The sequence below is a fragment of the Hippopotamus amphibius genome, chromosome 2 (genome assembly GCF_030028045.1).
Source record: "Hippopotamus amphibius kiboko isolate mHipAmp2 chromosome 2, mHipAmp2.hap2, whole genome shotgun sequence".
In the NCBI taxonomy this organism is placed as follows: Eukaryota; Metazoa; Chordata; class Mammalia; order Artiodactyla; family Hippopotamidae; genus Hippopotamus; species Hippopotamus amphibius.
The window spans coordinates 212,009,718-212,036,481 of record NC_080187.1 but is presented as its reverse complement, the minus strand read 5'-3'; the positions used below and the strand labels follow the sequence as shown (position 1 = coordinate 212,036,481).

General features: G+C 39.7%; 1 protein-coding gene across 4 annotated transcripts in view; it reads right to left on the bottom strand.

Annotated features, from left to right (window-relative positions):
• The window catches only part of THSD4 (thrombospondin type 1 domain containing 4), a 565,916-nt gene that overhangs the window by 400,046 nt on the left and 139,106 nt on the right, over positions 1-26,764 (bottom strand). The window lies entirely within an intron of this gene.

The following is a 26,764-nucleotide window of genomic DNA, read 5'->3' as shown; positions in this document are numbered from 1 at the left end:
AGCAGTGGTCCCACCCATTCCAACGAAATCAATGTCCGGGACTGGGAACCAGGGTCCAACAGTTTTTAAAGATTCCCAGGAAATTGATTCCAGTGCTCCATCATGTTTATGAACCTCTGGTCTAGAGTTCAGAGCCAGGTAAAAGAATGCAAAGAGAACCAGGCTTTTCTTTTACCCCTATAAATGAGGGTAAATAAAAGTTTTCTAGACATCTAAAGAGAAGTTGTCATTAGCAAAAAACATCAGCAAACAATTCATAAAAGTAGAAATATAAGTGGCCAGAAGACCTGGAAAAGTACTCAAAAAGAACTTGAGATATCACTTTTTAGAACAGCAAGATGGAAAAGAATGATTATCCCCAATACACAAAGGTATGTGTTCAAAGATGTTTACTAAAGCATTGTTTTATTTATTTATCTTTTATTATCTATTTATATATTTATAATTACATATTTTTTGGACCTAGAGTCTGTCATACAGAGTGAAGTAAATCAGAAAGAGAAAAACAAATATCGTACAGTAATGCATATGTGTGGAATCTAGAAAACTGGTACGGATGAACCTATTTGCAGGGCAGGAATAGAGACACAGATGTAGAGAACAGACATGTGGACATGGGGGTGGGGGGGAGGGGATGAATTGGGAGACTGGGATTGTCATACATACACTACCACGTGTAAAACAGATAGCTAGTGGGAACCTGCTGTATAGCACAGGGAGGTCAGCTTGGTGCTCTTTGGTGACCTAGATGGGTGGGATGGGGGGTTGGGGTGGGAGGGAGAGCTAAGAGGGAGGGGATATATGTATCCAGATATCTGATTTACTTTGTTCTACAGCAGAAACTAACACAACATTGTAAAACAACTATACCCCAATAAAGTATTGCTTTAAACAGCAATATCCTACAAACAATACATAGCAATCAACAGGTGGTTAATAAAATATATTACGATCCATCCATTACATAGGATACTTGAAGCCACTAAAAATCATGATCTGCTTCTCTCTTGGTTAGCCTACAAAGCTGTTTACGATACATTTTTAAGTGTAGAAAGAAGGCTAAGCAATCTTATGTAGAGAATGCTCTGTTTTTGTTAAAAAGTTAAACAGCATACAGAACCAATTAATAGCAGTTATGTCTGAGTGATGGAATCAGGGCTGATGTTTTTCTCTTTTGCTTTCAGTCTCCCTTTCTGTTTAAAAACATACAAACAAAAACAACAAAAACGGCCAACCTTTAATGAAGACAGTTTTAGGTCATTAGAGGAAAATGCCCTTCAGGTAGAGGCTTCCCTTTTCTTGAAGGAAAGGCACAGATTATTTTAAATAAAACAAGCACTGTCCAGATTTTATCTTCTCTTTTAGCAAATTCTTATGTCTTACAAGGAATTTATCCAATTAAACAGATATTGTTTTGGACAATGGTAAAATCTCAGAGCAAAAGAGTCCCCTGGCTGTGGTTTCAGAAGCTGGGAATTGGTTCTTTGGGAAGATGTTTATCAGGGCACTGTGATGCTCCCTTAGAACTTGCCAATACAATCTGTTTATTTCATTATGTGGCTTGTAATTTCTTAATTTGAAACTAAATCGAGTTCTCACAGACTGTTCTACTGCCAGACATTACATGAAGAGTTTAAAGCAGACAAAGCAATCAAAAAGAGCACATTATACTCTAGATTTTTACTGGTACTTTTAAACTCTTAGACTAGTCTCTTCATGGATAACTTTGGAAAACTGATAAGTGTTAGGGCTTTAAAAAGTTAAACTCTGCCTTGGATAGGGCTGAGTGATTTAGTAGGAAAAGTGATGATAAACTTCTATGAATACAGCACCTGGTCCAGAAACAACGACTAAGCCAATCCCTAATAATCAGCATTAGTCAAACCATCCCAAGTTTCCAGCCAGCCCTGTGCAGCTCTGAAAGCCTATTCTAGACAAAGGTCCTTGTCTTGGAGAGATATTTCTTTGACTCCCAATTAAAGGTACTGTTTATGTCCTTCTGTTAACTAAAATTGTTTTTGAAAAAAATTAAAAATAAAACATATAGGAGTGGTGTATCCTTAAGGACAGCATAAAAAATATTTGAAAAAAAGTTCAGTTTTGCTAGGTATTTGGAGGGAACACATCTATAGAAAACTGTTCTTTAATGAAAGCTTGGCCCTCATTTTACAATAGGGATGTTAATTTATCAGCATGTTCCAGACTGATGCAATGTAAGAATATATTCCACACAGATTTGTTTATAACAATCAAAAGGCACATTTATGTGCCATTCCTTGTCCCTAGCAGTGTGAGAGTTGACCATTAGTTTAGGGCCTTCTGGGTCTAGAGAGCATGCACACTCAGCAATTTTCTCTTACTATACAATTTCCCCACTCCTACCCAGGGCCCTCAGCTACAGTGTTTTTCAGAACTTGCTTTCTAAGAGGTCAGGGTCTCTTCCAGTACCAGATTAAGGGGCAGGCCAGCAGGGACACTGCCAAGATGCCAAAATACAAGGAAAACGTAACTAGAGAAAGAAAATAGGATTTTCCGGAACTCCTTTCAAAGAAGGCTCTGTAAATGGTTGAAAGTCCTCTGATGAAGGGGCCTGTGGTAGTCATGACAACTGTAAGGAGTATGCTTGAGTGACAGTAGCTGGTCACCAGATGCTTTCTCAGGTAGGTGGTTCCTGTTAAGCACGTTGTTTTTATTTTGCTCAGTGACGCATGCAAGTTTGGGGCTGGAGGTAAAATGCCCAGAACAACAAAGAAGCTGCTGTCCCAGTGGTCCTCCTTCTCCCCATCACCCTGCACAGCTTCTCTAAACAGTGGAACAAATATTTGAAGAATATCAAAGCATCCACAATGCTTAGCTTGCCCCTATCAAGAAGCCAAACATTTGAAAACAAAAACTACAAGATGACCTAAGCTTTAAAAATTTCAAAATACGGTAAAACATTTCAAACAGTTCCATAAAAGTCACCCAACTCTAGCCCTCCTCTTTTTAATTATTGTCCTGCTCTGTGTTTCTCATTCACACTGTCCAGCTTAGCAGGATGAAGTACAACAGAGACAAGAGACTCACAAAAGCCAGGGCAAAATCTGAAAGTTGAAGGAAGGGGTAGTGGAGATGTATGACACCAGACTGGGTAGTGCCCAAGTTGAAGGCTATCTGAGAAGGAATGCAATAATCTGTGGGAATCTGGAAACTGCACACAATGGGAGGCATCATTGTAAAGGGCATTGGAGGCTTTAAAAGATATCTAGCACCTGCGTCAGGTACTGTGTTAGGTGGTTTTCATTTGATTTGAGTACTAATTCTGTAAAGTCAGAACGGCTATCCCCACTTCACGGGTGAATAATCTGAGGCTCAAAGGGTTTAAGAAATGTGCCCAACTTCACACTGTTATAGCAAGGGCCTGAGCTAGAATCAAATCTACATTTGTCTGAATTCAACATCCATGCTCTTCTCAAGAGACAGACAGAAAGCACTGCCATCTGGGAAGAAGACAGTGTCACTGGACTTGACATCAGCAGACAAGTGTTCTCTCCTGGGTTTTAACTCTTCCCAATTGGGGCACAGCACTTAATCTCTTAGGGGGAGATGGTTATGCATGCTGATGAAATGGGAAGGTGCAAGGGCGATGATAATAAAAATGATAATCCTTATTATAATAAAACCCAAGAGACTTATTGAGATCCGATAGAGAGGTGCCCAGTCTGGGCAAAGAGCACCCATATCAGGGCAGGTGAGGAAGGTAGAAGCTGCCAGGCTGGGTCTGAGACACTCCAAGAGGGCTCCTGAGCTGAGCTGATGGTCACAAGAGGAGAGCTGAGGCCTGAAGGACATCCTGGGCACCCAACAACAAAAATTCAGCTTCTTCAACTGTGGAGGGGATTAAAATAAAAGGTCAGCATTGGACCAGGGGCTTAAAGAGAAATTAGCCATAAAACTCCAGATTGAGAATAGAGGTAGGGTCAGTCATGTTGAAGGAGGGAATACCTAGGGGAGCCCAGAAGAGAAGAAATGAAGCCTCATCAAGTGAAAAAAAAAAAGTGAGGCCAGATATGTGTAGGTGATTTTACAGTATACTTAGCTGATACCCTGATCCAGTAGCAAAATAATGAATGTGTTTTAAGTGGGTACTGCAGAACAGTAGGATGGCCAGTTAATAATGGAAGAGCATCTTGAAAAAGAACAAACTGGAGCACTCAAATTTCCCAATTTTAAAACTTGCTACAAAGTTATAATAATGAAGACAGTGTGGTATTAATGACATATAGATCAATGAAATAAAATTGAGAATCCAAAAATAAACCTTTATATATCTACTGTCAATTGATTTTCTGTCAAGAGTACCAAGATCATTCAAAGAGGAAGGAACAGACTGAACAAATGATGCTTGGACAACTGAATAGCCATACACAAGAGAACAAAGTTGGACCTCTACCTCATACCATATACAGAAATTAATTTAAAATGGATCAAAGACCTAAAATTTAAGAGCAAAACCATAAAACTCTTAAAAGAAAACATAGGGATAAATCTTTATGTCCTTGGATTTGGCAGTGGATTCCTAGATATGACATCAAAATCATAAATCAAGACTGAATCCTCAGGAAACAGAAAGTCTGAATAGACCTATAACTAGTAAGGAGATTGAATCAGAATAAAAAAATCTCCTGACAAAGAAAAGCCCAAGACCAGATGGCTTTACTGGTCAGTTCTACCAAATATTTCAGGAATAATTAACACTAATCCTTCTCAAACTCTTCCAACAAACTGAAGAGAAAAAAACACGTCAAAACATTTTATGAGGCCAACATTACCCTGAAACTGAGAAAAAGATACTATAAGAATAGAAAATTATAGCCCAATAACTCTGATGAATATAGATGCAAAAATCCTCACCAAATAGTAGCAATATTAAAAGGATCAAACACCATGACCAAGTGAGATTTATCTTTGGGATGCAAGGATGGTTCAATATATGAAAATCAAATAATGTGATATACATTCATTAACAGAATGAAGGATAAAAATCACATGATCATCTCAATAGGTGCAGAAAAAACATTTGACAAAATTCAACATCCTTTCATGATAAAAACTCTCAACAAATTAAGAATAGAAGGAACTCACCTCAACATAATAAAGGCCATATTTGAAAAGCCCACAGCCAATATCATACTCAATGGTAAAAACTGAAAGCTTTTTCTCTAAGATCAAGAGAAAGGTAAGGATGCTCACTCTTGCCACTTCTATTCAACATAGTGCTAGAAGTCCAAGCCAGAGCAATTAGGCAAGAAAAAGAAATAAAAAGCATCTTAATTGGAAACGAAGAAGTAAAATTGTCTCTGTTTGCAAATGACGTTATCTTATATATAGAAAACCCTAAAGACTCCACAAAATACTGCTAGAACTAATAAATAAATTCTATAAAATTTCAGGATACAAATCAATATAAAAAAATCAGTTGTATTTCCATACACTAACAACAAACTATTTGAAAAGGAAACTGGAAAACAATCTCATTTACAGGTGCACAATAAATAAATAAATAAATACTTAGGAATAAACTAAGTAGGTAAAAGACTTGTTACACTGAAAACTACAAAACATGAAATAAATTAAACAAATGGAGAGAAATTCTGTGTTCATGGGTTAGGACTCTTAATATTGTTAAAATGTCCACACTACCCTAAGAAATCCACAGATTCAATGCAATGCCTATCAAAATCCCAATGGCATTTTTTTACAAAAGTTTTTTTAAAAGTACTAAAATTCATATGTAACCACAAAAAACCCCAATAGCCAAAACAATTTTGAGAAAGAACAAGCTGGAGGCAACACACTCCTGATTTCCAAATATATTACAAAGCTACTGTAATTAAAATAGTAGGGCAATGGCCTAAAGATAGACATATAGACTAAAGGAACAAAATAGAGAGCCCAGAAATTAAACCACACATATATAGTCAACTGATCTTCAACAAGGGTGCCAAAAATACATAGTAGGGAAAGGACAGTCTCTTCAACAGCACTGGGAAAACTGAATATCCACATTCAAAAGAATGAAATTGGACCCTTATCTTACACCATACACAAAAATCAACTCAAAGTGAATTAAAAAGTTAAATGGAAGAAATGAAACTATAAAACTCCTAGAAGAAAGCAAAGGGGAAAAGCTTCATGACATTGGTCTTGGCAACTATTTAATGGATATGATATCAAAAGCATAGACAATGAAAGCAAAAATAGAGTGGGACTATATCAAATGAAAAAGGTTTTGTACAGCAATGGAAACAACAGACTGAAAAGGCAACCTACGGAATGGGAGAAAAATATTTGCAAATCATGTATCACATAAGGGACTGCTTTCCAAAATATATAAGAAACACTTACAACTCAATAGCAAAAACCCTAATAACCCAATTTAAAAATGGGCTAAAGACATGAATTGACACCTCTACAAAGAAGATAATACAGATAGCCAACAGGTACATTAAAATATGCTCAACACCTCTAATCATCAGGGAAATGCAATTAAAACTACAATGGGATAAAAGGAGGATAATTTTCCCTCCTGAGATACCTTCCAACCAACTCTTCTGAATATTTTGCAGCTGCCAAATTACAGTCTAAACCTCTTTCAATTGATTTTATTTTACTTTTCATGTGCCATTTAAGTGGCTTGGCATAAGTCATGCAATCAGAAAAGTGATTGTTTTCGTTATGAGACCTCCTCAGAGTTAATTCTCAATCTAGGCCAGAACGGCATAGTGGGATTTTTTTTGTACAGCATGGTCTAGAGTATATGAAAAGATTAAGTGACGTATATTTGGTTAATAGTTGCTAGGCATAGTTTTGGAATGCTGGGAAGTAGACAGTAGAAGAAGTCCAATGGACGGGGAAATAATTGGAAATTAAAATAGCTAATTTTAACCAATTGTTTTAGTCTGCCTAAGTGGCAATGTTCAGAAATACATTTCAAAGTAAAGATTACTAGTCATATTGCTTCATTACAAATTTTCCACATAGCCATTATATTTTCTGTTTCTCCCTACTGAATGTGTACTACCCATCATATTATAGGAATCTACTTTGCAACTTTTTTTGTAAATTAAATCATATAATATGCTAAATAAAACCAAAACAAAAAACAAAAAAAAACTATAATGGGATATCACTTCACACCAATTAGAATAGTTGCTTTCTTTTTCTTTTAATTTTATTGAAGTATAATTGATTTACAATGTTGTGTTAGTTTCAGGTGTACAGCAAAGTGATTCAGTTAGACATAGATATATATCTATTTTTTTCAGATTATTTTCCCTTAGAGGTTATTACAAAATTAGAATAGGTATTTTCAAAAAAAAAAAAAAAAGACAATAAATGTTGGCGAGAATGTGAAGAAACTGGAACCCTTGCATGCTGTTGAGGTGAATGCAAAACAGTGTCGCCCCTATGGAAAACAATATGGAGATTCTACAAAAATTAAAATAGAACTAACATATGATCCAGCAATCCTACTTCTAGGTATGTATTCAAAAGAACTGAAATCAGGACCTTGAAGAGATATTAGCAATCCCCTGTTTTTGCACCACCACTAACAATAGCCAAAATGTGGAAACAACCTAAATGTCCATTGATGGATGAATGGATAAAGAAAATGTGGTAAGTCATGGAATCGCACTCGGTCTTTAAAAAAAAAAAAGGAAATCCCGCAATATGCAGTAACATGCATGAACTTTGAGGACATTATGCTAAGTGAAATAAGCCAGTCAAATACTGCATGTTTGTGCTTATATGAGGTATCTAAACTAGTCAAACTCATTGAATCAGAGAGTAGAATAGTGGTTACCAGGGGTTGGGGTGAGTGGGAAATGAGGAGTTGCTAATTAATGGGCATAAAGTCTCAATTATATAAGACGAGTAAGTTCTAGAGATCTGCTATACAACATTGTCTCTGTAATTAACAATACTATATTGCATACTTAAAATTCTGTTAAGCGGGTAGATCGCATGTTGTGTGTTCACAATAAAATACAATTTTAAAGAAATAATGGAAGATATACAAGTGGCCAACAAGCACCTGAAAATATGAATAGTAATGAAACAGGGCACGGGGCAAGAAAGAGGGAGAAAAGAGGACTGAGGCCCATCCTAGTTACATTTCATATTATCTCATGTAATCCTCACAAGAGACCCCATGATGTTAATATTATTAGCCCCATTTCGCAGACAAAGAGACAGAGCCTCAGAGCTATTAAGAAATGAGTCACAGCTAATAAATGGCAAGGTTGGGATGAAGCTTCTCAATACGTTACCAAAGTGGCAGCAACAGAGATTGTAACTTAAAGGAAGAGGATACTGTCAGAGGCACTGAGAGCTGGACCCTTGACTTTATGGCATTTTTACAGTGTGGTAACACATAAAAAGCTGTGATAAAACTTTATGTCTATGAAGCCAGGGACACAAAGCCTTGGCCTGTGTCTAGGATAATGCAGGACAGGTGCTGCACAGATTTATGAACACTACTTGGCCAACTCCCTCAACCCCGCCCTGCATAACTGCTTCTCTGATCCAAAGACGCACACCAAGAAAGACTTGGCAGGAATATGCATCTTGCCCGAGAGGCACAAACTAATAGAAACAACTGGCCTCAGGGAGGCTTTGGAGGTCACCTGGTCTTAGTGGGTCCAAACACACATCCCCCAACCAGATGCACCTGGGAAGCTTGTTAAATGCAAATTCCTGGGCCCCCCTCCAGACCTCTGGGGAGTAAGGCCCAGAAATGAGAATGTTTAAAAAGCTCCCCAGGGGAACCCTTAGACACTGTTGATGGGAATGTAAAGTGGAACGGTCGCTTTAGAAAACAATTTGGCAATTTTCTAAAAAGTTAAACACAGAATTACCATATGACCCAGCCATTCCACTTCTAGGTATATACCCAAGAAAAATGAAAACACACATCCCCACAAAAACTTGTACATGAATGTTCTTAGCAGCATTACTCACTGTCTGCTAAGTCCATCACCTGCACCAAATGTTCATAAACTGACGAACAGATAGGCTAAATGTGGTATATGTGGACCACTGAATACTACTGAACAACAAAAAGGAACCAACTGCTGATATACATAATACAATATTAATGAACCACAAAGACATTGTGTTAAGTAAAAGAAGTCAAGTGCAAGAGACCACGTATTGCATGATTCTATTTATATGAAATGTTCAGAAAAGATAAATCTACAGAGATAGAAAGGACATATATTACTGGTTGCCTGGGGCAGAGGGCAAGAATGGGGATTAACTTGGGTATAAGGGATATTATCGGAGTGGTGAAAATGTTCTAAGACTGATTTACGGTGATGGTTGCACAACTGGGTAAATCATTACTAAAAATCATTGAAATGGGTAAACTTTATGATATGTAAAATATGCCTTAACAGAGTTGCTTCTTTACAAAAAGCTCTCTGGGTGACTTTGTAGCACCAGCAGATTTGAGAACCACTGAATTCCAATATACTTATCTTACAATGGAAATTGAAACCCAGAGAGGGAAATGATTCACCCAGGGTCACGAAGTGAATTTATACAGAGCCAGAATGCCTCTGATCTGTGACTACACAAAAGGAAAAAGAGAGCCAGGGGATGACCTGGTGAAACGAACCAAAAGGAATAGCCAACCTCAATGAGTCAGTCCCCACTCGACCCTTTTCCCGCTCAAATAGCAGGAAGCTGGCTTGTTTTGCTTGAATGATCCAGGAAAGGGGCTCAGGAAGCAGCTGGAGGACAGTGGATGGACCATAGACTTAGAGTCAAGAGGCCTGAGCTCAAATCCTGGCCCTGAGAGTTAATGGTGATCCTGGACAGCTTATCTCACCTCCCTGAGTCTCATTATGTTCATCCCTCTGTAAACGGAGCTGATAATATCACGCTCCCAGGATCACCGTGACCCCAGTAGGGAAGACATTGAGTAATTCAGGCAAGAAATGACTCCAGATGATTTCCTTTCCTGCCTAACTGACACCACAGATGTCCAGCCCAATCTGCTTATCTAAACGCCACAACTAGAGCATCCCTTCCAGCCTGTAGGGCACTCACAGGCCCTTTCAAGGTTTTCTGATGCAGGCGCCACAAACCCACCCCAATCTTGGTCTCGTCCTGACTTAATCCAAATCGTCAGGTATCATAAAACTCTGGAAAGGGGAAACAGGATTGTATTTCTTTACAGATATGACAGCCCCAGACCGAGAACAATATATACTTAAAAAGTAACAACCTTCCAAGTGGCCACCGATGCATCGATACTGGATTGGGCGTGGTGTTATTACAAGACCAAGAGAATGTGAAACATCCTGTAATATATCTCAGAAGAAAATCTTTGCCAGGGGAAAGAAATCTGTCTTCTATCTAAAAGGAATGTTTGGTAATTGTTTGGGCCTCGGATAAACTCAGGCCATACGTTTTGGGGCCAGCCGTTTACATTACGGATAATCACAGGGCCCTGATGTGAACATAGACATTGCAGACCAAGAATAGTAAGCGACAGGGATGGTCACGGCAGCGTCAACACTTAGGGAGAGACGTGCAGCCTGTGTCAGGGTGGGGGAACATTTAGGCTAAGATGCTTTCTGAGAAGGAAAAATGTAAACACCAGTACCTCCTGAACCGAACTCATTTCAGTGGATTCTGAGCTCTCAGCCTATGAGATCAGACCATCAGACAGGAACGCTGACATGGCAAAGGTGAAGGTGAGAAAGGACCCCTTCCACGCGGCTTGCTTAGGCCACGTTTTCTTTCCTTTATCAGCTTCAAGAGAAACCTGACTTCTCGGAGGAAACTGCTTGTGTCTCTGACTAGTTAGCTCCTGGTAACTGAACCAGACCGAGATTAACCAGCGTTCTTTGTACAAGGTCACTCGGGACAGACAAGAAGACAAAGGAAGTGGCAGCTCCCCACTTACGACAGCAGAGCAGGCTCAGGCTGGTAGACGGAAAGCTTAACCTGAGAGCATTTAGTTCAAAGAGGGGTGAAAGGCTTGTTGAAAATATTGTTGTAACCAGCAGGCGCAGCAGAACATAAATGAACACAGGAGGGGCTAGAAGGGGGCAGGGACCAAGGCAGGAAGAAAAGGAAGGAAAGCGAAGAGTAGGAGGACAAACATCTAAAATGAGGACGGCAAATGCTTAGTACAGGAGCTGCAACTGCCCCCACCCCAGGATGCACCGAGGCCCCAGAATCCTCCACGCAGCCTCCAGGCAGCCACTGGGAGGAACTGGGCTCCACAGGCACGTCTCAGGCCAGGAGGGGAAGCCAAGATTTTCACATCCAGTTAAACATGGAGGAGTGACATTCAGCCCTCACCTCCTTTCCCTCCTAAAACTCTGCTAAAGTGTCAGTAAAGCAATTAAAAGTACCCTAACCTACAAGGATAAAGGCAACAGAAAGGAGACATCAGCAAATCAAAGCTTTCAGCACCGTTGGTAATAGAGTACATGTTGCAAACTCAGAGTCCACCGCGAAGGATCTGCTGAGATCAAAGCCAACCAGCCTGACAACCCCAGCAGCTCAGCCCTTGGAGGCATAAGTTCCACGAAAGATGGGCATCGGGTAAATGAAGATAACAGCATTACTGTGACTTTATGAGGCTGGATCACTTTGTATCCCCCATCTCCCGCTCCGAGCAGGTAAGAGGCTTAGTCTCTGGAGAATCTGAGGAAGGGCTACAGACTCAGGAAGCAGACATGGTGGAGAACAGAAGTGAGGGATGAGGGGCTCCCAGAACATCAGCCACACGTCCACCTCCCCAGGCAGGAGATTAAAGAATTCTTCTCTGGAGAAAATGAATAACCTCAGAGGAAAGACATTCATATACTGATGTGTGTATGTGAGGTTCCAACATAAAGCCTGGCTCAAAAATCTGTTCTCCCCAAAGAAAGCTCATCAGCCATCTACCCCACCCGTGCACGTAGAACTTTCAATCTAGTGCCTTACTGTCAAATATAAATACTCACTAAAAGTTGGCAGAACTAACAGGAAAGGCAGAGTCAAAACAAACAGAAAAATAACTTGGAGTGAGGGGAGATGAAGAGAAGATAAAAAGAACTTTGAAAAATCCTATTATAGTCTTAGAGAGTGAATACATTAAGATCACATCCATGAAACAAGAACAGGATGCTATGTTAAAAAAGTAATCGGAAAACAAAGAAAGTGCTCTTAGAAATTACAGTCATAAAATTTTTAAAGTTCAACAGAGAATCTAGAAGATGGTCAAGCAAACTCCTCAAAAAGTAGAACCAAAAGGCAAAACAATGGAAAATAGGAGAGGAAAGATAAGAACATTTGAGACTCTATCCAAAAAGGAGTTCCAGACATTAAGAACAGAGAAAATACAAAAAAGAAACTTATCAAAGAAATATTAAAAGAAACTGACCAGGAATGCATTTCTAGATTGAAAAGTCCATCATAAGGTAAGCATAGGATGCAATGGACATACACAAAGGTCCTCCCCAGAGCATCTCATCGTGAAGTATGGAGACACAGAGATTAAGAGAAAACCCTAAAAGCTTCCAAGGGCAAAATTCACACCCCACACAAAACAAGCGGCATTAGAATAGCATTAAAGTCTTCTCTCAAGCAGAACGCTCGAAGACAATGGTGAAAAACCTTCAGAATTCTCAAAGACAAATGATTTCCAGTATTGACTTCCAAAGCTAGTTTAATAATGTCAAGCATGGGGTGGAATAAACACATTTTTTTACATGTGCAAAAACTGAAACTATTTCCCTTGCACCCTTCCTTAGGAAGCTGTTAGAGGATGCGCTTCAGCCAAGCAAAAGAATAAACCAAGAAAGTAGAAGATACAGAACACAGTAGACAAGGGCCATCACAAGGGAGGATGCTAACTATGCCCTTTGGCCTAGAACACAACCAACCAGTCCAGACTGGACAGAGCAGGAGGTTGGAGGGATAAGGGGGGGAAGATCTCCAAAAAAAACCCAAAATATAAATGGTAGATTATTTTATGTATTTGAGCACTTGGAAAAAGTGATGGATGTCAGAAAGATATTGTTATAGTTAATTTTACGTGTCAACTCAGTGGGTCACAGGGTGCCCAGACATTTGGTCAAACGTTATTTTGGGTGTATTTGTAAGGGTATTTCTGGATGAGACTAACATTTGAATCAATAAACTGAGTAAAGCAGACTGTCCTCCCTATTGTGGGTGGGTCTCATGCAATCAGTTGAAGGCCTGAATAGGACAAAAAGGCTGACCCCTGTGGAAAGAAGGAATTCCTGCTGCCTAACTGCCTTAAGCTGGGACATCAGGTTTTTCTTGCCTTTGGGGCCAAATGGAAATATCAGCTTTTCTTGGGTCTCAAGCCTATTGCCTTTCAGACTGGAACTACACTATTGGCTCTCTTGGGTCTCCAGCCTGCCAACTGCAGATCTTGGGACTTGCCAGCCTCCAAAACCATGTGTGCCAATTCCTTATAACAAATACATAAGTGTATACACACACACACACACACACACACACACACACACACACACACCCCTGTATATCTACGTATACATACATTCAATTGGTTCTTTTTCTCTGGAGAATTCTGACTAATACAGCTGTACTGAGTTATTTAGAAAGAAATATGGTAACATATGAAAGAACTGTAGTAAACAGTACTTCCATGGTCGTAATTATACAAACAATGACCATTTAAAAGTTCAGTTACAACTACATGGGGAAGGTTGCCAGGGGGAGATGGGCAGCAGTAAGGCTGGGAGTGATTGGTGTAAGAATGCTAAATCCAGTTACCTTACAAGAAGTCAAGAAGGAATATCCAAAATGGATAACTCACATTGTCTAGAAACATGCAGGTAAATGCCAAAAGAAACAGCTCGAGAAGTTGAAGATAGCTGTCTCTGGGGAATGGATAGGATTTGGGGGGGAATACTGTTTTTCATTACAAGCCTTTAAGGACTATCTGATTCTTCAATTATATGCATCTGTTCATAAATAAAATTTAATTTAAAAAAGGAAAAAGAAAGGAAACCAGATTTTTAAGATAGATCAATTAGGGTGTGATTACACATGTTAAAAATAACTTAATTGCAATTGGCACTAGAGACAAACCTTCCTGCCACCTCTAACACGTGGTGACAAGGCTACTTATTTGTAATCCACAGCTTTTTATGCAGTTAAGTGTTTCATGGGTTATAAACGAGACTCAAAGGTAACCAATGTATATATTATGACCAAAATAGATATCTATATAATCTAAATATTTTTAAAATTAAGTACCGGTGAAGGATGTATCTCTGCTCTTCTTAGTAATCAAAGCCTGAAATAAATCTAATAACCATGCATTGAGCTTCCTTGGAATTTAGTCCTTGGAAGCGAAGAACTCTTCCAAAGTGTTGGATGTTATTGTAAACAAGATCGTTTTTAAAAGCAACCCAGTAAGTGGATAGTTGCAGAGATCCCAAAGAGACACTAATAGGACAAAAGGGAAGAAAATCTAAATGACATGCAAAGGAAAGCTGGGGCTTAGAATTAAATTTCCAATGACAGCATTATTCATGGATTTTAAAAGTACTCTATTGCTATTGCAAACACAGAACCCAACCTAGCTGGTTTAAGCAGAAAATATATTTAAAGGACTTTAGGCAGCTCACAATCTCCAGGAAAGCCAGCCTGGAAGCTATTCAACCAGAAACAAAGGACATGCTGTACCAACACCTGTCGCTGGGAAGCCCTAAGGCTACAGACCACAGGGTCACCATCACCCACAGCTTGCACCATCAGTACTACCAAGAGGACGTGGTACAGGGACCGAGGCAGTTGCATCCAGAGCAAAACTTCCAACACCCTCTCCCTATCCCATCTACTGCTGGAAAGAAAGACGTGCTAAACATTCTTTAGTGTCCGATGCATATCTGCTTTGGGGAAAGGTGGGTGAGGAGATGTTCAGCACATATGGGTGCTCCCCCAATGCTCTGGCACCATCGCTTCATTCTGGATTATTCAGCAGGGAGGGATCATCCAGCTAGAAAAGTAGGAAAGTGAGTCCCAGTCATTTCTCCCCTGTGAGGAGGAAGCCAGAGCCACGTCCTGTGATAAAGGATGAGCCCCAAACAAGAGCTGAGAAGGTGTCAGGCTAAGGCAACATCAGGCAGTTTAGAACTCTACAATCTTTCTTCTTTTTCTTTTTTTTAATAAGTTTATTTATTTATTTATTTTTGGCTGTGTTGGGTCTTTGTTGCTGTGCACAGGCTTTCTCTAGTTGTGGTGAGTGGGGGCTACTCTTCATTGTGGTGCACGGGCTTCTCATTGTTGTGGCTTCTCTTGTCCTGGAGCCTGGGCACTGGGCATGCGGGCTTCAGAAGCTGTGGCACTCAGGCTCAGTAGTTGTGGCTTGCAGGTTCTAGAGAGCAGGCTCAGTAGTTGCGGCTCCCAGGCTTAGTTGCTCCACAGCATGTGGGATCTTTTCGGACCAGGAATCGAACCCACATCCCCTGCATTGGATGGCGGATTCTTAACCACTGCGCCTCCAGGGAAATCCCTATTCTTCGTTCCTAAAACAGAGCATCTGAGTCAAATAGGTATCCAGTTACCCATAATAATTAGATTACTGATTGGTCCACTTAATGTCCTTCATACTCACTGAAAAGTTGCCTAAATTAGTTTGAAAATTGGACCTCAAGAGGGAACCCACAAAGGTATGGTCTTGGTATCTATCTTAGTCTGGGTTCCCTGAAGCAGAGTTACTATTCTATTAAGGAGGAAGGATATGGGGCGTGAGGCAGGGAAGGACCCAGCTCCCATTTTCAAAAAGCAGTACTAATAAATGGAAACCTCCACCAACTGGGGATTTGCCAACCAAAAGTGTTTTCTTTGTTTCGTTATGCGGAAATCCCCCATGCAGAAGACCGCAAATCCCTGGAAGGTCCTGGTATAACTGTGAGGGGAGCCTGAAGACAGAAACTGCACCACGTATTTTCAGCAGATTGTGTAAATAATAATTCTCACACATGGGTATAGGCACCATTTCAAATGTATGTGGATGCTGTTGTGATGAGTAAGATACTGCGATTTACCGAATGAGCTGAATCACCATTCACAAGGACGTTCTTCATGATGGATGTAATCAGTGTGCTGGTCATTCTCTGTCTGCTTTCCCTAACCCATTCTCTGCCTTTCTTTGCCCTGCTTTGAGTCTCAGGAGGGACCCTTTGCCCTTTGACTTCCAGCTGGACTTGAACAGCAGGAGATGGGATGGTGAGAGGAGTCTGGGTATTTATTTTGACTCTCCATTCCAACTCTCACCTGCCCTTTGACCCAAGCAGGTCATTAGACACCTCCAGACCTCAGTTTCCCCATCTGTACAATGGGGGAATAACTCTGAGGTGGTTTTCAGTGGCTGTCCCATGTTTTTACTTCTTGAAGCCTCAGTAAGAATATTCACATCGGCCGAATCAAATAGGTATCCATTCCAAGCTGTTATTTCCTCGCTCCTTTGACACCTTCTTTCAAAAAGAGATCAAAATGACAGGATAAGAAAGTTTTGATTGATCTATCTCTTTTCACATTAAATGTTTACTGTGGACTGATTCCTTTTTCCCATCTAAATGCAGCCTTGAATTCAGAAAATATCAAGCAAACAGTTATGTGGGACTGTAAGATTCATTTTTTTTCTAAACATTTTGTATGTCTCATTGGGCATAAACGAGGGCATTTGCTGCAGGAAGTATCACCCAGCACACTTTGTAGGTGGCCTCTCTGTATTAACAATATGTTAATTGTGCATACAATATATGCACGCTGCACATATTGTATAAAATTGCCCAAATGTGAAAAGGAGTTGATTTCGTTCTCAAACTTTTCCCCAAGTTGATCACAGGAATTGTATTAGCCCTTAGTCATAGAAGTCATTCACTTTTAAATGTAGAAGGGTTAAAAATTCCTTCTTGAACTTCATGTCTCCTGACACAGTTTATCAGCCCAAGAAGAACTGCACCCGACTCCAGCGGCTCAGAATATCAAAAGCAAAATATGAAGCATCTGAAATATGCAAGTTCATCCTCTTGGCATTTGACCTCATGGTGGTCCTTGACTCCCGTGTGGCAGGAGGCTTGTCCTAGTTTCAAAATCGTGCAAGATTATTTTCCACAAGTTATGTTTGCCTCACTCAGAGCTGTTTTTAAAGTCTACATCTATCAGTTTCCCGGGAACACATTCCTATTTCTCTTCACCACATGAAGTTTGATTGTTTTTTCGGGTACTGTCTGGAACTGCTCTGGATATAAAACATTTAAATTTAAAAATATCCTCATGCATATCAAAGAAGAATGTAAGGACATTAATATTATCCCATAATGCTTATTACAGATAGAGCAATGGGTAAAAATCTAGATCTGTAGGTTTATATGAAAACACTATGGGATAATAAGCATATTATTTTCAGTTTTTCTTGGATGCTATTACACTTTTCTAAGTATTAAATATTAACACAGTATTCTGTAAGATGATGAACTTTCTTCCATTTCCTTCTGTAAATATAAGCATTTGACACTGCTGCATTCAACCACCCAAAGGGTTACTCTTGTACTTTTCCTTCGCTTCCTAAATATTTCATTTTCTCTGGTATATTTTCCAGGCAGTCACAACTTTTAGTATTAATTTATTTGTGACTATGCATTTAACTTAAATGTCATGCTTCCCAAACAGGAGTCAGCGTACTGCTAGGAATGGTAATCATTTGTTAAAATCTAGAAGTCTGAAGTATAAACTTTAAACAATCAAAAATGTGGACAATAATAGGCAAAATTCAAAATGATCTGAAATCAGCCCTCGTTCTGAAATTTCCTCACTATAAAACTGGCAGCAAATAATGATAACAATAGCAAAACAACAACAGTAATAACAGAATTACCCCAAACCTGACTTACAGCAAACTAGTCGAAATCTATCTAAAATGCATAGGATGCATTTATATATATATACCAGTTTTTAAAAATGCATTCTCTGTATACATCCAAGAAAGAGTTTACCATTGTAGAGATATAAACGGGCCTAAACCTGACCTTTTTTTTTTTTTAATAGTGGAAAAAAAAATCTGAGGATTAGCTGCATGAAAAAAGTTTCCTGCAATGATATTTATCAATAAACTGTGCAAATTTTGAAGAAAAACCACTGAGACCTTTTTCAATGTAAAAGAAAAGTTGGGATTTGGAACAATCCATTGGTAAACACAATTAGTTCAGAATTAGTTGCAGAAACACCTTAGGAGCTAAAGGTCGGTCAGGAGAACATCTGGTGAAGCCCTGATGTGTATATATGAATTTTTCTGGTTTGAATCAAAAAGAGATAGCCAGGCTACAAAATCAATGCTACTAGCAAACAACACATTTTAAACTATTCAACAGACACAAATGAAGGCGCATCTAAGGAACTTTATAGACAGCTGAGAAATAATAATGATTAGTCCATTTATGGTCTTTGCTGCTTCTGTTTATAATATCGTTGTAAAGGCTTGTTTATGTGCAAAATGTTTAGCTGTGAAATATCTGATGAACTAATTTTTAGTAAGATATGATCATCCCATTCCATTCCACTCATAATAACAATGGTGCTCACATCTCTGAAAATGTAAAGACGATGGCGAAAATTGAGAATGACAGCCTGGATGGAGGCCCGTAAGTGCACTCAAAACTGCTGTAACTGCAACAGAGAACACACCTTAAAAGGAAAACAAGGACATGCAGACAGTGTCTGACTCCTAAACTTTTTTAGACACATTGTAATAAAAAGTGCATCCAAAAGCTTGCTCTATTACTTAGTTGAATACGGGCTGTTGCAGGAGGAGAGAAGAGATCACAGCTAACGTTCTTAAACTTAGTACTGAATTGTTGTTTTTCTTAATGGAGGAACAACTGTTCTCAGAATAAAGGGTAAAGACCTGGATACACCAAATTATCTTGATATTCACAAGTTGACTTCTTTGGGAAAGTTAGTCAGCTGTTTTTTGTTTTTTGTTTTTTTTCACTGCTAAAATCTCTCAGTCTACCACAGCCAGGCAGAGTTGACCACTGCAATAAAAAAGTTTGAGTTATATGAAGAGCACAGACCCTAGCAACTATGTGTCTTTGAGACAGTTTACTTACATAATGGCCAAAACAAAGAACACCAGATTTTTCATTACTGAAATCAGAAACGCTTTAAGTCCATCATATTATGGGAGTAACTTGGTCTCTCAGAGGAAGAAATACTTTGTGACATTTTCAGGAGCCTTAAAACGTAGCATGAAACTACTTCTTTGGCAATATCCTGGACATCTTCCCATATACAATACCCTAACACTTATTTGTATGAGTTTATGTTTTCAAAATATTATAACACTAAGAAAGAGGGAGATGCTATAATTACACAGCACTAGTACTCTTTTACCAACCTAATCTTTTAAATAACCAAATAATAGTCTCTCACATTTTCCCTCAATGGTAAGCAATATAAATGTATTTTTCTACTAAGACAAATATGTATATGTTATTGTGTATAATTAAAACCTTCGTGCATTTGTAAGAATGCACAGACATTCCTAGCCTTTCTCTGTGTTACTTGGGGCCACATGCCCAGGGTTCTCACTTATCTGCTCTGGGATTAAATGCACTTGAGAGCAAAGGCATCAGTAGCACAGTATCTCTGGTTTAAGTAGAATATTTTGGTAGTGACATAATCCAATCCAACTAATGTGAAATTCTGGTAAGAGACCAATGGGCTGCTCTTTTCTAAGATAAAAGATCCACACAGGACAGGAAGGAAGGTCTTTTTCTCCTAAAGTCTCCATTTAGAAGTCTCAGTTCAAAAAGAAACAACACGAAAATAGATAACTAATGAGAGCCTACAGCATAGCACGGTGAACTCCACTCAGTGCTCTGTGATGACCTAAATGGGAAGGAAATCCAAAAATGAGGGGATATATGTGTACGTATAGCTGATTCACTTTGCTGTACAGCAGAAACTAACACAAAGTTAGTTTTGTAAAGCAACTATACTCCAATAAAAATTAATTAAAAAAAAAGAAAGAACAAAAACATCTTCCATGGTAATAGCGATCTTTGCGATGCGTTAAAGCTACTTACTACCTTTTTGATCTATAGGATCTTAACAAGTTGCTAAACCTCTCTGAACCTAGATTGAAACTAAATGTAATAATGGCACCTATATTATAGAAGCATTCTGAGGATTAAGTGAGGTATTTCCTGTAAAGAAGCTCAGCATAATCCCTGCACACAGTAAGCAATGACTAAATATGATGTTATTAGGCAAGAAGCCTTTAGTGAGTGCTGGATACAGTGCCAAGTGCTATTGAGAGGTTCAAGAGTAAAAGACATTTCCCCCCAATGTCAAGATTTTACAGACTAGTTAAGGAGATGATATTAACATACAAGAAACGAGTGGTATAAAACTATATTTGGGAAATAAGGCTGATAGACTTGGTGAGTTCAAGTTCTTAGCCTCACTGGCTGTATGAGTTTGACCAAGTAACCATGTACAGTAAGGGTTAAAAATATCCCACCTGCCTGTCTCATAGGGTTGTTAGGAAAGCTAAAGAAATAACGTAAGTGAAAAAGTTCTGGGAGCTAGAGAATTTTATATGAGCATTTGTAATTGTTACTGTGATTTCCATTACAGTTGACCCTTGAACAACACGGGTTCGAATTTATACACAGTCCACTTACACACAGATTTTTTTTCAAGACTAAATACTATAGTGATACAGCATCTGCAGTTCATTGACTCCACGGATGTGGAACCGCAGATGCGGATGGGGGTCAAGGCTGAAAAGGATACAAAAGTTGAATGAGGAAGAAATCAGTGAGGAGTAAGGCAGTCGGGGAAGCCTTCATGGATCTGATAAGCATTGACTAGGTCCCAGAGACTAGCTGGGACTTGAATAGACATAAGGGGACTGGAGGAGACCCTAGGGAGAGTCAGTACATGAGCAAGTTCATGGGGAAGTGCCCGGTTAGAGTGGAAAGGGTGTGAAGTGAAATGATGGGGAAGCAGACGTGGGTCGCTGTGGGGGTTCCACCACGTGAATCCTCAAAGCCAAGGAGCAGATGTTAGACGGGCCATGCTGGGAGCAAGGCACCACCGCACGAGCAAGGAGACAATGCCAGAAGTAAGAACGTGCCAACGACCAGGATCAACAAAACAGGTATACGATGGTGACACCTCCTCCTCCCCCTCCCCCATCCTGCCCCCTCTTCTTCTTTTTTCCCCTTTCACTTCTTTCTTAGGCTGTGGCACAGCTGGGTAGGGGTATCGTAAGTTGGTGAACCGTTAAAATACTTTCATTCAAGCACCAGATAAGTCATGGTCTCCTGACACCACTAAACACCAGTCGTTTAAGTTAGATGACAAACATCTTCTCACTTTATAAAACATGTAACAGTTTAGATACCAAGCAAAAGTTGAATAAAACACATTCACTTGGAAATAAAATACTGCTTAGCTTGAGTTAACTGATCTCATCTTTGGGACTGGAAAAATAATAATAATGGTAATTATATAATGTTAATAATATATAATAGTAATAGTATAATATTATACAATAATATCATAACATTTATTGAGCACCTACTAGGCACAAGGTGTATGAATTATTTCAATCTTCTTCAAAGAGTTTTGAGGGGATATGACTATTATCCCTGTTTTACTGATGAAGAATCTGAGGCCTATGGTCATCAGAGTCAGGTAAACATCAGAGTTTTAAAGGCTATTTTATGTGGACCTAAACCAAAGGATATTGAATATGATGCTGACTGAGCAAAACTAGTAAGAACCTTTGTTATTAAGCAGCTTTGAAAATTAGAACCATCTATAATGCAAAGTTCTTTGGGGTAAAAAAACAAATCAATAGTAACTGAATGAGTACCTTTATATATGCAAATTAATTTTTCAAGTGGAGAAATGATTAGTTTAAAATTTCCTAATGCCATGGAAAGGGGATTCTACTTAACGTACTACATGTATTCAGAAACAGCTGTATACACTGAATGTCTGTAAATCAAATACTAACTATATTTACTTAAAGAACTTCTCTAGGGTAAACAAGCAGTAAATATTTAATAAAATGAAAAATTGTTTTGCAATCTGAATAGTCATCCAATAATTTGTCTGTTTTGTGAATCTGGATTTACAGCAGACTCTTGACATTCCTCAGGCATACATCCGGAACCTTCTTGAATTCCCAGATTCACAAATACAAAAATGTTTATAGAGGCTCCCAGCTTTTTTGGGAATCAAATTTCCAAGGAGAGTTTCCTGTTCATAGCTTTATGCTACACACTACAAGTTAACCATCCTTTCACATCTCATAATAGGTTTATCTCTCATTCAATTGCCATTCTTCACAGAAACAAGCAAAATTTTTCTAATTAATGAGCATTGTTGCAAATGCACAAATAAGTGAAGAAAAATAAAGCTAAGTGACCCTTTTCCATGCACATATCTTGCATGGCAGATTTTCAGATTCATATCTCGGTCAGGGGATCTCACACAGGGTCACAAACCTGCAGGTGAAATCCATGAACACCGAGGGTCCAAACACATTGATCAAGTTTGCTTCAGCCAGAGACATGGGCCATATTGATAAAATCCATAGAAATGCTATTGTTCTTGCTAGCCCAAGAGTTACAGAAGTTGATTGAACCTTTTGATGATGAATCCAGAAAACTGAATTATGAAAACACGGTCCACGTGAATTACAGGAATTTGCCTACTCATTCAAAATACCTATATTTTATATGATCGGGGTTGGTGACAGTCAAAGTTGGGTGATTCCCCCGGCTTCAGTAGTGGAACCCTATCACAGCAGGCACAGAGGCCCCACAGCTGGACCTTCTGGAAGCACTGTGCTGGAACCCTCCACCTCTGGCTGGATTTGCGTCCCCCAGAACAACACCCACCATGAAAGGCAGATAGGAGAGAAGGAGCAACAGAGTGGATGAGCAAGTGACAGAAAGAAACAAAGAAAGAGGGAGAGAGAGGGAGGGAATGCAGAAAAGAAAGAAAAGAAAGGGAACGAAAAAGGAATTCGGCTGCCGTGAGGAAAAAAAAAAACCAACAAGAAAGATATTATCATTTCAAAATATATAGCATATACATTTCAGAACGGATGTGAAAACCCTCCTGCCAAATTTCTGAATTATTTATTTATTTATATCCCTTCTTGTTCCAAAGAGGTTTTGTAGCATTTTGCTGCCAGATTAATTTTCCTGAAGCCCAGCTCTGATCATGTTACTCCCCTGCTTAAAAAAAAAAAAATCCCAACAGCTCCTCACTGCCTATAAAACGCAGTCCAATTTCCTTAGCCTCCTATTTGAGGCCCTCCATAATCTGGCCCCAAACTTCCAGCCCAACCTTATCCTGCATTTCTTCCCTTCAGACACCCTTTGTTCCAGCCAAAGGACTCTCCCTGATTTTCCCCTAATACAGTCTGTATTCTGCACCCCGCACCTTAGCTTGTGCTGTTCCCTCTGCCTAGAATGCCTTTCCCAACATGCGCATGTGTCCCGTATTATTCACCCTTCCAGGTTCCGCCTGGAGGATGCAGGCACCTGGTCATCAGCAGTGGAACTTACAGCCTTTATACACATGTTTCATACACACACCATCTCACTGGATCGTCACAACAGGAGGAAGTCACCTTACTGTGGTCCAAGGAGGCTGGGGCTGGTGCCTCTGGGGTTGTGTCCTCTGTCCATTGTCCTTCCTGTTACCCCAAGGCCATCCGTCACACAGAACACAAGGTGGCTGCCTGAATCAATGCCAACGTGTAGCAATCTTTTTTTTTGCTTTCTCTTTTTCAGGGGAAGAAGTGCACCTTTCCATTTCGTGTGAACTTGAATTCACCTGTCCAGTCCTGAGGCACAGTTTCACTTGGCATCTCCTGGGCAGCCCCTGCCAGGCTCCACGAGGCGAGAGGATACACCAGCTGGTTCTGAAAGAGGCCTGGGAGGTCCAGGGAGCAGTTACCCCAGGGGCCCTTCCATGCTCCCTGCCTGGGATGCACGAGCACATACAGGGAAGAAGGCTGACAAGCCTCATAAACATCAGTGGGTCAAGTTCTACTTCTTCACATCCTAAGAACATGCCAAGGGAAATTTTGAAGGTGCCATTTATCACCAGGGGTGGGAGAGCAGGTTGCTAAAGCTATTTGTACAACCTCCAAAGCCGGCTTAAACAAACGAGGCAACGGGGTGTGGGACAAGGCATCGTGACTGATTGATGGGGGTCTATTAAGCACGTAGAGCTGCCAATATCTACATGCTCGCTGGACAAGGGCCAAAGCTATTACATGATGAGCAGTTACGTAACCTTAAGTACAAATGGAATTTGGGCTGTACGTATCATATGCTTCTCCTTTCTAATTTTTGGCATCAAGAGGTTACACGAATTGACTGGAAGGTCAGAGCGCTCCCCTCCACTTTCTCCTTTTCCTAAAGACAGGCAGGCCTAATGATCACAACAGACACATCTCTTAATAGTGACTGCAAGTTTTCCCCCAAGCCAAAACCTTGCTGTCCTGTTTAAATCTGACCTATTTTTAATGTGCCGCTTGATTTTTAAAAAAAAATATTGTTTGCTGGAACATGACTTTAGATGAAAGCCGTTTCCAGGGATTAATCCAAACTTTGCATTGCTCCCCTGAACAAAACTTGACTCAGTCCAATAAATTATGGTTAACTTGATAAAATCTTAAAGCAAAACTTAATTTGGTAATCAGGAAATCTATGGTTGCCCTGCCGGTCTTCTGCCCCATTCTGTTGGTGACTTCTGGCCTCACTAAACTCATGACAAGGCTTGTCTGCCTAGCGGTTCGGACCCCTGAAATCCTGGCTCTCTCCACCCCCATAATCTGTTCTGTTTCAGTCTCTCCCAATTGCAACCCCTCCCCAGTCCGCGTCTACTCACCATTCTCCCCCTTGCCTCCATGATGAAAACTCTTTGCAACAAGGTTTAAAACAAAAAGACTAACTGAATACAATGCAGAACTTTGCTTTCCTAAACTTTTCTTGTCATTAATTACTAAATAGCAATCTTGGGTTATAAAGTCTGTTGACCAAAGCTGCTAATCAGTTATCAATCACTTACATTTGCAAAACTGCTATCTGCTCTTAGCAGTCTTTAATTCAAAACTAGAATTTACATGGGGCCTTTCCTTGTTTTTTCTTCTGAACTATTTAAACATATCCATACACGTGTTTGTCAACAAAGTTATGCAGTGGTTTCCTCACAGAGGGTGGTGGTGGTCGTGGGAGTGTGTGTATCCGAAAAGAGAGAATGGAAAAATCCAGATAAAAAACTAAGCATTCACCATGGAAGGGTGAGCTGAACAGAAAGAACCATATAATAGAGTAATGAATGAGTATTTCTGCTTTGCCCCGGGAGGAGCTACAGAATCTGCACCATGTTAGCCCCAGCACAGAAAGGGCCAGAAAGATGTGTCTCCTTCAATGGGCTGTCCAAAGACCACTGGTTTCCATCAGGGGCGAGAGTGGAGCAGTGACAGTCACAGAACAGGAAAAAGAGGGGAAAAGCAACAATCCAGAAATTTCTCCCACATGAACAGAAATGGCTGTGAACTTAAAGCCTTCTATTTCAGGCTATATATCACAACTAGTAATCTTAAAGAAGAACATATATCCCAATATATGCTTGGTTGCTAAGTATTTAGGTTCGAAGGACCTCAAATAGTTAGCTGTTCGTGTCACTTAGGTTTGCAGGAAAGAGGTGTGACCATGAGGCATGTGAACTCAGGACATGACGACAAGTGCTCTCTATAGTTCAGGCTGAAAATAGCTAGGTTTGGAAGCAGAATAATTCAAATATAAATTGCCACTACTTCATTTTTAAAAAAAATTTGCCTTGTACCTTTATTTTTTTAAATTATCATTTACTTATTTATTTTGGCCATACCGAGTCTTAGCTGTGGCACACGGGGTCTTTAGCTGTAGCATGCAGACTCCTTAGTTGAGGCATGGGGACTCTTAGTTGCGGCATGGGGACTCTTAGTTGCGGCATGCATGTGGGATCTAGTTCCCTAATCAGGGATTGAACGTGGCCCCTTGCATTGGGAGCATGGAGTCTTACCTACTGGCTCATCAGGGAAGTCCCTGCCACTATTTCATTTTGTTTTGCTGCAGTAGACACAGCCTCAGATGCAGACAGGAAATATAGCTCCAAAAGCAGAATGAAACCTATTTAACACATCGATACCAGGCAATTCAGTTTTTAGAAATTGTCCTTGATTTAGTCCCTCCCCCTCTAGATAAAATGGGCCCCTGAAAGAACCCTTAATTTAAAGGATCACTCTGGGAAACCAGGCCTGCCCCCGACTATTTCAGCCATCCTAAAAGTCCTCTCTTGGAAAATTACAATGTCACATATTATTCGGTTTTTACTTACATTTTAAATGTGAACACATTTTAGATATAACATAACTAGTACAATGATGTGTTCATTATATTTATTTGCATCATTTCCTTGATCACTGTATTTTAAAAGCAGAAGCTTTATACTTGCATCTGAAACAAGACCTATGCAATGCTTGGCAAACTCTGTGAATCATTTAAGAATCTCATCTCTGTTCAATAAATAGGAACTTACCCCCAAATTTTCAAACAACTAACAGAGTTAACTGGCACCTATGTCATCACAATGTGAAAGACAGAAACAGACTTACAGATATTGAAAAAAACTC